Source organism: Piliocolobus tephrosceles, chromosome X (genome assembly GCF_002776525.5).
Source record: "Piliocolobus tephrosceles isolate RC106 chromosome X, ASM277652v3, whole genome shotgun sequence".
In the NCBI taxonomy this organism is placed as follows: Eukaryota; Metazoa; Chordata; class Mammalia; order Primates; family Cercopithecidae; genus Piliocolobus; species Piliocolobus tephrosceles.
This window is the reverse complement of record NC_045455.1, coordinates 30,382,610-30,394,683: the sequence shown is the minus strand read 5'-3', so window position 1 is coordinate 30,394,683 and position 12,074 is coordinate 30,382,610. Positions and strand designations below refer to the sequence as shown.

The window sequence follows — 12,074 nt, the reverse complement described above, 5'->3', positions numbered from 1 at the left end:
AGAGAGAAAGCCAGAGGCGGAGAGAGAGGAAGAGACAGAGGTAAAAGGGAAGTCAAAGAGAGAAAGAAAGAAAGAGAGATATATAAGTAGTTAAGAAAAAAAAAAAGTGTACCCTGTTCCTTTAAAAGTCATCATACCAATTCTAATTTGGACAAAACAAGGTCTTATTAATAGCAAAGGATAATTAAAATCCCAAACTTACAAGGTTTTCAACAAAAGTAAAGTTTGCTGAAAGTTAACAGTGTGACATGTATTATAGTAACTTTTTGTGGCTTTAGACAGTCTATTCCACAGACATAAAAAAAAAAGGTTCACTTTGGAAAAGAATGGTTATCATCTTCAGAAAAAAAAAATAAAGAAAAAACGGGGGGGGGGGGGCGGAATTTATATAAAAAGAGTGTTACATGGTAAATTCTTGTCCTGAAATAAATTAAGTGGTTGTTTAAAGAAAGAAATGTTTGTAATAAGACAGAAAGTTAAGGCATGTCAAAAAAATTGCCTGTAAAAGTTGTGAAAGAAAAAAAAAAGTTATAAAAAAAGTGTGTTAAAAAAAGAATTTATGCAAAAAATGTTGTATACTTTAAAAGTAACTAGGCCTCCTGAATGTAAAACCATTGGGGAAAAAAATAGTTTATGTGCAAAGTGCATAAGAAAAGCAAAATATACCTTTGGTAAAAGAATTATAAGGAAGCATAAGAATGTAAATTTTTACCTACATTAAAAAGTTAAAAATTACTGTTTTGAAGGTTTAAGCAAGACTTACAATGTTAATTGTAAAGAACATTCTGTATGTAAACATTATAGCTAGAGTTAAAGAAGTATCATCCAGTTTTTCTGTGAACTGGACATTAAAGTAAAAGCATAACAGGTTTTTTCTTAAAGCACCAACCTGCTCCTTTAGCAAAAATTATAAAAGGTTAAAAAGAGGAGTCTCTCCTTGCGGCGCTACACTAGAGCAGAGTACGAGTCTGAGGCGGAGGGAGTCATGGCAGGACAAGCGTTTAGAAAGTTTCTTCCACTCTTTGACCGAGTATTGGTTGAAAGGAGTGCTGCTGAAACTGTAACCAAAGGAGGCATTATGCTTCCAGAAAAATCTCAAGGAAAAGTATTGCAAGCAACAGTAGTCGCTGTTGGATCGGGTTCTAAAGGAAAGGGTGGAGAGATTCAACCAGTTAGCGTGAAAGTTGGAGATAAAGTGCTTCTGCCAGAGTATGGAGGCACCAAAGTAGTTTTAGATGACAAGGATTATTTCCTATTTAGAGATGGTGACATTCTTTGAAAGTACGTAGACTGAAATAAGTCACTATTGAAATGGCATCAACATGAAGCTGCCCATTCCACTGAAGTTCTGAAATCTTTCATCATGTAAATAATTTCCATATTCCTCTTTTATAATAAACTAATGATAACTAATGAAAAAAAAGGTTAAAAAGAGTCTATAAAATCTTACCCTATGGTCAAACATTAACAATTAAATAAATATGTCTACGAGGTTTTATTAAAATTAGGTTTAACATTAATAACACACTAATATAAAGATAAAATTTAGCTTATCTGGTATAAAAATCATACAATAAGCACTGTTAAATGTAAAATGGTATTTGGCTTTCTTTGGTTTAAAAACTAATAAAAATAGGTGCTAAAGGAAATTTCTCGGTAAAAAGGGACTGAGGACTATAAAGTCCACTGCCAAGGTCCCCACACTTAAAACAAAAGGTCAGTTTCTTAAAAAGTATATACTTGGTTTATCTTCCACTTTCCTTTCTTGAAAAAAAAAAAAAAAAAAACTGAAAGTCTTTTAGCACATGTACCACCTCTAGAATTTCCAGTAAACCAGCACCAGCCTGAAGATCACGTTCTCATCGAAAGGTAGAAAGAAGAAAAACTCGAGTCACCCTGGGAAGGACCCTACCTTGTGCTGCTAACCACCAAGACTGCTGTTCGTACAGCAAAAAAAGGATGGACTCATCACACCCGAGTCAAGAAAGCGCCACCCCCTCAATAGTCATGGGCCATAGCCCCAGGGGAAAACCCTACCAAACTAAAGCTAAGAAAAATTGAACTATTTTAATCTATCCTATTACTCTTTCTTCTTTCCTCATTCTATTGCTGACCATTTAGTTATTAATATAACCAAGTCAATTTTGCCTCAAACTATTGCATTTAATGCTTACCTTGTTATACCCTGTGAGGACTTGCCAAGTCAAAGACAGCTTTCTACTTCAGAAAAGTACTTCTGTCCCTCCTGACTCTCCTCAGACTAGGCACTAGTAAACTAGGACCATTTAATCCAGGGAAATTTTGATAAAGACCCCAGTGCCAACCAGGAGTGTTGCTCCCTGATGTAGAGCTTTCATGCCATAGTTGACCCAATGTTCTGTGGACCACTAAAGAACAAGGATGGACTGCCCCAACTGGTTTTGTAATTTCCCAAAAATCATACATTCATTTTACTGTAGGATCATAGAAGTTAAAGACTGAAACTTTAGCAATTAAGACAGGATACCCAGATGCAAATGCCTGGTTAAAATGGATCAAATATTTCATCTGTACCTTAAACAAAAGCAATTGTTATGCTTGTGCACATGGCAGGCCAGAGGCCCAGATTGTCCCCCTTCCACTAAGGTGGTCCTCCAGTTGACCAGGTGTAGGCTGCATGATAGCTCTTTTCCAGGATTCTACAGTCTGGAGTAATAAGTCATGCCAGGCTCTCTCTGCTGTATCCCAAAGTCCCTGTGGTTCAGCCCCCAAGGACCATCCAGCTTCTGTCTCCCAACATTAAGTTCACTTCATGTCTCTCACAGCAGGGAGGAAACTTAGCATTCCTTGGAGACCTGAAAGGATGCAGTGAGCTTAAGAATTTTCAAGAGCTTATCAATCCGTCAGCGCTTGTTCATCCCTGAGCGGATGTGTGGTGGTATTGTGGACCTTTACTGGGCACTCTGCTGAATAACTGGAGTGGCACTTGTACTTTAGTCCATTTGGCTATCCCTTTCACCCTGGCATTTCATCAACCAGAAGGAAAAAAATAATAATAAGACATCATAAAATGAGAGAAGCCCCTTATGGGTCTTTCAACTCTCATGTCTATTTAGACGCAATTGGAGTCCCATGAGGAATACCAGATCAATTTAAAGCTTGAAATCAAATAGCTGCAGGATTTGAGTCAATATTTTAGTAGGTGGCGGTTAACAAAAATGGAGATTAGATAAACTACATCTATTACAACCAACAGCAACAAGCTTTTCATGAGTTAAAAGAAAAACTCATGTCGTCCCCAGTCCTGAGGCTACCTGACCTGACAAAACTCTTTACACCCTACTTCTATGTGTCAGAAAGAGAAAAAATGGTAATTGGAGTTTTAACCCAGACTGGGGCCTGACCAAGGCCAATGGCCTATCTCTCAAAACAACTAGACAGAGTTTTCAAAGGCTGGCCCCCAGGTCTAAGGGCCCTAGCAGCAAAGGCCCTGTTAGCACAAGAAGGAGCTAAACTAACCCTTAGGTAAAACCTGAATATAAATACCCCCCATGCTGTGGTAACTTTAATAAATACCAAAGGATATCACTGGTTAACAAATGCTAGATTAACCAAGTACCAAAGCTTGCTATGTGAAAATCCCCACATAACCACTGAAGCTTGCAAAACCTTAAACCCCACCACCTTGTTCCTGGTTATCAGAGAGCCCAGTTGAACATAACTGTGTAGAGAGAGGTGTTGGACTCAGTTTATTCTAGGAAGCCCAACCTCTGAGACCATCCTTAAACATCAGTAAACTGTAAGTGGTACGTGAATGGGAGCAGCTTCAACAAGCCCTGCAAAGTGACTCTGAAAAAGACGACAAACCGTGCTCCTGTCATACCCGGAAGCTGACTGGTCCATGCACAGCTGAAGCATGAGGAAACTCATCGCGGGACTCATTTTTCCTTAAAATCTGGACTTGTACAGTAAGGACTTCAACTGACCTTCCTCACACTGAGGGCTGTTTCCAGTGTATACATCAAGTCACTGAGGTAGGACAAACGGTTGCTAAGGTCCTATTATTTTACAGTTATTGTAAGTGTACTGGAACTCTAAAAAGAACTTGTTTGTATAATGTTATTCTATACAAGTTACATAGTCCAGGAAATGACCAACCTGATGTGTGTTATGACCCATCCGAGCCTCCCATGGCCACAGTTTTAAAAATAAGATTAAGGACTGAGGACTGGTGGGGGCTTATAAATGATATGAGTAAAGTGTTAGCCAAAACAGAAGAAAAAAAGGGTGTCAAAACAAGTCACCTTAAAATTTGATACCAGTGCTGTCATTAATAGTAATAAGTTAGGAATAAGGTATGGTTGTCTTAATTAGAAAAGAGGCTATATGGCAGAAAATAAGTACATCTGTCATAAATTAGGACTGTGTGGAAATAAATGTAAATACTGGTCTTGTGTCATTTAGACCACTTGGATAAAAGAAAAAAAATGATGAAAAGGATCCAGTCCACCTTCAGAAAGGAAAAACTGGCCCTTCCTGCACTAAGGGACAATGTAACCCCTTAGAGCTAGTAATAACCAATCCCCTTGATCCTTGCTAGAAAAAAGTGGAGTGTGTAACCTTAGAAATTGACGGTGCCAGACTGGATCCTTGAGTAAATATCTTGGTTCAAGGAGAAGTTTACAAACGCTCTCTTGAGCCAGTGTTTCAAACTTTCTATGATGAACCAAATGTACCAGTACCAGAAATTCCAGAAAAAACAAGAAATTTGTTTTTGCAATTAGCCGAGCATATAGCCCAGTCTCTTAATGTCACTTCATGTTATGTATGTGGAGGGACTGTAATGGGAGATCAATGGCCATGGGAAGCCCCATAATTAGTGCCTACAGACCCAATTCCTGATGAATTTCCAGTTCAAAGGAATCACCCTGATAATTTCTGGGTCTTAAAAGCCTCAATTATTGGACAATATTGCATAGCTAGAGAAGGAAAAGAATTCATTCACCCTGTAGGATGACATAGTTGTCTGGGACAGAAGCTGTATAATGGTACCACAGAAACAGTCACTTGGTGGAGTTCAAATCACACAGAGAGAAATCCATTTAGCAAATTCCCAAAGTTGCAAACTGTGTGGACCCACCCAGAGTCCCACTGGGACTGGACAGCCCGCACTAGATTGTATTGGATATGTGGGCATCAAGCTTATGCCAAATTATCTGACCAGTGGACAGGTAGTTGTGTTATTGGCACTATTAAACCATCTTTCTTCCTACTGCCCGTAAAAAGAGGCAAACTCCTGGTCTTCCCTGTCTATGCTTCTTGTGGAAACAGAAGCATAGCTATAGGAAATTGGAAAGATGATGAATGGCCCCCTGAGAGAATCATACAATATTATGGGCCTGCTGCTTGGGCACAAGATGGCTTATGGGGATACCGGACCCCCATTTACATGATCAACCAAATCATATGGTTACAAGCTGTCTTAGAAATAATTGCTAATAAAACCAGCAGAGCCTTGACTATTCTGGCCCGGCAAGAAACTCTGATGAGAAATGCTATCTGTCAAAATAGATTAGCTCTCGACTACTTGCTAGCAGCTGAAGGAGAGATCTGCAGGAAATTTAACCTTACTAATTGCTGCCTACACATAGATAACCAAGGGCAAGTAGTTGAAGACGTAGTTAGAGATATGACAAAACTGGCACATGTGCCCGTGCAAGTGTGGCATGGATTTGATCCTGGGGCCATGTTTGGAAAATGGTTCCTAGCGCTAGGAGGATTTAAAACTCTTATAATAGGAGTTATAATAATAATAGGAACCTGCTTACTGCTCCCTTGTTTGATACCTGTACTTCTTTGAATGATAAAAAGCTTCATTGCTACCTTAGTTCACCAAAATGCCTCAGCACAAACGTACTATATAAATCACTATTGATCTGTCTTGCAAGAAGACATGGGTAGTGAAAATGAAAGTGAGAACTCCCACTAATAAAATGAGTGAGAGTCTCAAAAAGGGGGAATAAGGGAGGAGACCACCCCTCATATTGTCTTATGCCCAATTTCTGCCTCCAAAGAAAGAAGAAGTAAAAACTAAAAGGCAGAAATGAAATCCACAGGCAGACAGCCCGGCTCTGCACCCTGGGCCTGGTAGTTAAAGATGGACCCCTGACCTAATTGGTTCTGTTATCTATAGATTTCAGACATTGTATAGAAATGCCCTGTGAAAATCCCTATCTTGTTTTGTTCCAATCTAATTACCAGAGCACACAGCCCCCAGTCACGTACCCCTGCTTGCTCAATCAATCATGACCCTCTCACATGCACCCCCTTAGAGCTGTGAGCCCTTAAATGGGACAGGAATTGGTTACTCAGGGAGCTCGGCTCTTGAGACTAAAGTCTTGCCGATGCCCCCAGCTGAACAAACCCCTTCCTTCTGTAACTCGGTGTCTGAGGAGTTTTGTCTGCCGCTTGTCCTGCTACAACATAAATGCATTTAGAAATTACTGTAGAACAAAAATAAATATTTTTAAAAATCCTTAAAATGTACGAAGATTTTTGTGACACCTGTAGTAGACCAGCAGTCTCTAATGGAGAGGAGAAGTGTTGGAATTTAAAGAGTATGTTCCTACAGGTTTTAGGCTCACATAAAGAACTGACTTTGGACTGTTTAATGGAGGTAATCTGGAAAGCTCTCTTTGACCAGAAAAGAAAACATTTGGAGTATTCCTGTAAATTTAGCTAGTAGAAAATAATCTAGTCCATGTTTACTTGGGAATAAAACATTGTTAAAAGCCTTGGGAGTGGTGAGGTTAAACTAGGATATAAATAAATGCTTGTTAAATAAAATGAAATTTTAAAAGGTGAAGTCAGATAGCTGTAACGAGTCTGGTGAATGGAGGAATGGAATACTAGTGTTTGGTGTTTGGGTTGAACTAATAGGCAAGAAGCTGTGGTTGTATTTCAGGGTTGTGATCTTCGTTAGACTTACACGATTCCCAGAAGACAGATGACATTAGTTCGTAACAAGGAAGCACAAAAAAGTTAGAACTTGATGTTTTGATATATTCATTTTCTGAGATTTCCCACATTGGAAAAGATAAAATGTTATTTTCAATGTTTCTTCTCATGCTCCCCAGTGCCTCTGTTTTACTGTAAGAAGCCTACATTCTGCTGGAAACTATTGAAAAGTGTAAAATATAGTTTTGGAACTTGCTTGGGAAAAATATAGGACCCAGAACAAATGAACATATAAATTATTACCATGCCTTTCTTCAGGACAACAGTAATTTTCATTCATTGTTGTTTTGCTACTGTTTTTGACCTTTAAGTGTTCAAGATCCAAATACTAACTGGCAGTGAATTCTGTCAGTTTTGTCAGTTTTGGAATGAGCTTTGGAAAAAGAAATAGGCTCACATTTCTTGGGAACTTCAACGGAGAGGTGATAATTTACTGCCTTCTTTTGAGGCTTAACTATTAACCCCAGAAATCAGACGATGCTGCAGGCTGCCATGAATGACTGGGCAGGAAAAAATAATCAAAACAGTATCATTTAAACCAGTGTAGCTGATTATGATATACGTATGACAATGAAATGGTAACCTGCTGTTGATTGAAATTTAAAAATAGAATAATATTGATTGATTTTTAAATATTGTTATATTTAGCAGAGTAATATATGAATTCAGTCTCAAATCAAAGGCACAAACAGCTTGCATCGTATAGCCACCGTCTCCCATTCTCTCCTTTTCTATCTTGGTTCCTCGCTTAGATGTCACTTCTTAAAATGTTTTTATTTTGATTTTTTGATGTTTATTCTTCTTACTCTAGATATTTTATTTACAGTTGTATTTTTATTAACAAATGTGACATATTTTTGCTCCCCCTTTATAAAATGTATGGATTTCAGTGGATTCTGCCACCTCTCCTTTTCCCAGTGTTTGATATTTATGTTACTTTTAGGTCTTTTATTGATTGGTTTTTCTAACTTGATTGAATATACTTAAACTTCAGTTAGGCCTTCCATCTCCTTAGTCTTCAATATGTAAGGTGAAGATTTTAGCTTCATTATGTATTTTTTTTAAACTTTCCTCTCCATTTCCATGCCTTACCTCCTTTTAGCTCTGCTTTGGATTTTACACAGTAACTATACTTAGTTACAACATTATTCATAGTTATATTCCACAATCACAACAAAATCTTCTGTACTGTGTTAACAGGTTTACTTTAAAAGTCAAAAAAATAATAAACTAGCTCCAGGTTATCATTACTACATAAATATATATTTTTGTAATACTGAGCTAAGCTGTTGTATCTGAATTTCCTTCTCTAGAAATCTGATGTAGGATCTCTTGGTTCATACTACCCCTTGCCTTTAATTAATTCTCTTATAGTCATTCACTCACTTTCAATATTGACTTATTTTTATTCACTCATAGCTTAATCACGTTCTCATCCTTTTTGTTTTAGTTGTTTTGTTTTGTTCTTTTTTCATCATATTTCAGTGTCATTTGCTATGTTACATCCTGCATCTTCCTTGTCTCACACTTGCATACATGCTTTCCTCTCTCTCAAGCCTCTTTTCTTCCTGGAAAAATTCTTCCGGTTTTCTCTGTCAACCTTGGACTTCCATTCGTTTTTCTCCCGGATTTGGTAATGGCTTTCCTGATATCTGAGTTTCTCTTCCTCCCTGTTTTCCTGAGTTATATCTCTTACAACTTCTTTTAAAAAGCCTACAGAAATGAAATATTCTGAAACATGCCTGTCTAAATGGTCTTCATTCTGCACATACAGTAACATTTGGTGCAATTTTTTGTGTTCTGACATTTTTCCTCAGAACATCCTAGTAACCACTCACTTGTCTTTTGCATCTATTATTACTGATATCAAGCCCAATATCAGTATAATGCTATCCTGTTGTTTTTTCATCTCTTGGTATCACTCAGGTAGTTATAGCTATATATGGGTAATTTTTATCCATTCTTTTCACTGAAACCTTTTAATCTCAAGGCTCATTTTTTTCCAATTGTAGAAAATTATTGACCATTCTTTCTTTTGATCATTTTCTCCTTTGTATTTTTTTGCTCATGAACTTGTGTTGGATGAATGATAGGCCTCTTCAATTATTCTTTTGTATATATTTTCTCTCATATTGTCTCTCTTTATTCTTGTGTTCCACAATCATGGAGGTTTCTTACTTTTTATTTTATTTAGTTCTTTTTGACCCCATTATTATTAACGTATTTTAACATATTTAATGCTTTGCCTTGAATAATTCCATTTTGTTCTATAATTATTCCAGTAGCATTTGTAGCAATTGTTTAACACTAAAATTTTCTTCACAAATTGTTCTAGATATAGTAATCATAGAGAATTAGTTTTACCTTGTTTTTTTTCCAGTAATTTTATGTTATTATAATTAGCTTATATTTTTTTCTGTTTTTATTTTTAAATTCATTTTGCTTATTTTTTTTCCATTTATTTTGCTTGAGAATCCTTGGTTCACTGTATTTAGGATAGGTTATGTCTGCAGCTTGGATAGGTTTTGCCTGCTAATAGGTAAGACTGTTTTATTAATAGGAATCTTGACCACAGTCTCTGGGGGCAAGACAGTGGTGTGGCAATGAGGCCTCACTCTCTATTTTAATTTGTGGTACAATCATCCAGAAGAAAATTAGTTCTCTCCAAATAGTATGTTTACGTTCTTTATCTTGGCAGTAAAAAACCAACAGCTAACGCTTTTCTGGCAGAGAGGGACTAGAAGGGACCACCCAAGGCTCTATTTTGATTTTATTTTTCACATTGTTTCATTTTTAATAGCTTTTTTGGGTATAATTGACATACCATATATAGCACATAAAGTTAATGTACATGGTTTGGTGAGATTTTACACATGCATATACCTGTGAAGTCATCACAATCAAGATAATGAACATATTTATCACTCCCCAAATTTCCCTGCAGAAGTTCCCCATGGCTCTCTGTAACCCCTCCCTCTCCTCCCTACCTACCAACCACTGATTTGTTTTCTGTCACTATAAACTAGTTGGACATGTCCAGAATTTTACATTTATGAAGTTACATATTATGTCCTCTCTCTTATCTGGCGTAATTTCACTTTGTATAATTATTATGAGAGTTCTTTGCATATTCTCGATAAGATACAAGTCCTTTACCAGATAGGTGATTTGAAAAAATATTCTCCTAGTCAGTGGCTTAAGAATGTCTTTGATGATTTTTAACTAGCTATGTTTTACATTTATGATTATAAATGTAAAAGTTGTTTTTGCCAACCAAAACTTTTCACCAATACTTGCTTTTGCAGTTCAGTTTTTACTCTCACCCTTGGCAATACCTGCCGTTACTGAGTCCAGGGAATCGTTAATCTCAACCCAAGAGATCAGTTTCTATCCTTCATGCAACTTTTTCTAAATATGTCAGGTTGTGGTTTATCCATAATTAAGCTACTTCAAATCTTTTCAAATTCCTGAAATTTATTTAAATGTTCTATTTATTAGCACAAGCTCCCATTTCCCCCTGCCTCAACCCTTACATTTGCTTTTATGAGAGTATTTTGTTTTATTCTACTACAACTTATATTCACTTTGCATTTTAAGTTAGTTTTAAACTCCTATACCAATAATATCTCAGAGGAATAAAAGCAATACATATAAGATTACTATGATGTCTTTGTAATTGAAAATACTCATCTGTCCAAATTTGGTGTAACTCTCTTCTCCTGGCCTTGAGTAATTAATCCCCTGTGAACCATCCATAATAAGAGTTATTTTAGGATATTTCCATTTGCATATCAGCAGAGTCTAGCAAAATTAGCAGTCTTGATAAATATTTGGTGAAATGATATCATTTGTTGAAAACAGATATCTATAATAAACATTATTTCCAACCCATCTAAAACTGAAAGATAGTATGTAAACAGATGGATGATTAAATGAATAAATGAATAACCCTATATACAGCATACAACAAGCATGTGTCCTTATTTAATTAATACTTTATTGTTCCTTAATTCTTTGCAACTTTTTTTATTTCTATACCAATAGCTTCACAGGAATTCAACACATATTTAAGAAAAGCTCAGATGCCAGAAACTAATCTATACCCAAAGGTACAGCAAAGGACGTGTGAATCCTTGCTGTTATGAAGTTTATACTCTAGTTACATGGAAAAGAAAATGAAACTTTAACATAGATAATGGGTGTAATTTTAAAAATTTAAAAGCAAAACGAAAATAGACAGTGAAGGATCCTGAGTTTGTCAAACTTTACAAAGGGGCTAAGGCAAAAACTACAGAGTGGGAATGAGTTTGGTGTTTGAAAAAGTAAAATAAGGCCAGGGAAATTGTATCACAAAGGGAATGATGAGAGGAGTTGGTGTAAGATGATGTCGGAAATAGCAGGAGCCAGGTTATGTAAAGCCTAGCAAACTTCCTAGGAATTTAGAATATAAATGGAAAGCAACTGCTGGGTATCAAGCAGCAGGTAATGTGACATGATTCACATTAAAAAAATATATGATAGATAAATACATAGGTAGGTAGATAGATGATAGGTAGGTCAATAGATAGATAGATAGATAGATAGATAGATAGATAGACCTGGCGCAGTGGTGCATGCCTGTAGTCTCAGCACTTTGGGAGGCCAAGGCAGGCGGATGGCTTGGGCTCAGGAGTTCAAAACCCTGTTTCTACAAAAAACACAAAAATTAGCCAGGCATGGTGGCTTCTGGCTGTAGTCCCGGCTACCTGGGAGGCTTAAGTGGGAGGAAGGCTTGAGTCTGGGAGGTCTAGATTACAGTGAGCTGAGATCACACCACGGTACTCCAGCCCGGGTGACAGAGTGAGACTCTGTCTTAAAAATCAACAACAACAAAAAAATCCATATAAGTATATATATATATATATATATATATAGTTATATATATAGTTATATATGTATATATTGTTTGTGTATGTGTGTATAGATTGTGTGTGTGTGTTGGCTTTCTGATAAATTTATTTTGGAGGCAAAATAGAAGCTGGGAATCCAATTAATAGGCTATTGATAGTTCAGAAGAAAAATAACTGAAAGTAAGGTGA

The 12,074-nt window shown here is 36.6% G+C and overlaps 1 pseudogene across 1 annotated transcript; it reads left to right on the top strand.

The window, feature by feature from the left end:
• Window positions 1–932: 932 nt before the first annotated feature.
• LOC111551806 lies at window positions 933–1,279 on the top strand (annotated as a pseudogene). The gene has a single exon (XR_002734472.1). The product of XR_002734472.1 is annotated as a 10 kDa heat shock protein, mitochondrial pseudogene (transcript).
• The last annotated feature ends 10,795 nt before the right edge of the window (window positions 1,280–12,074 follow it).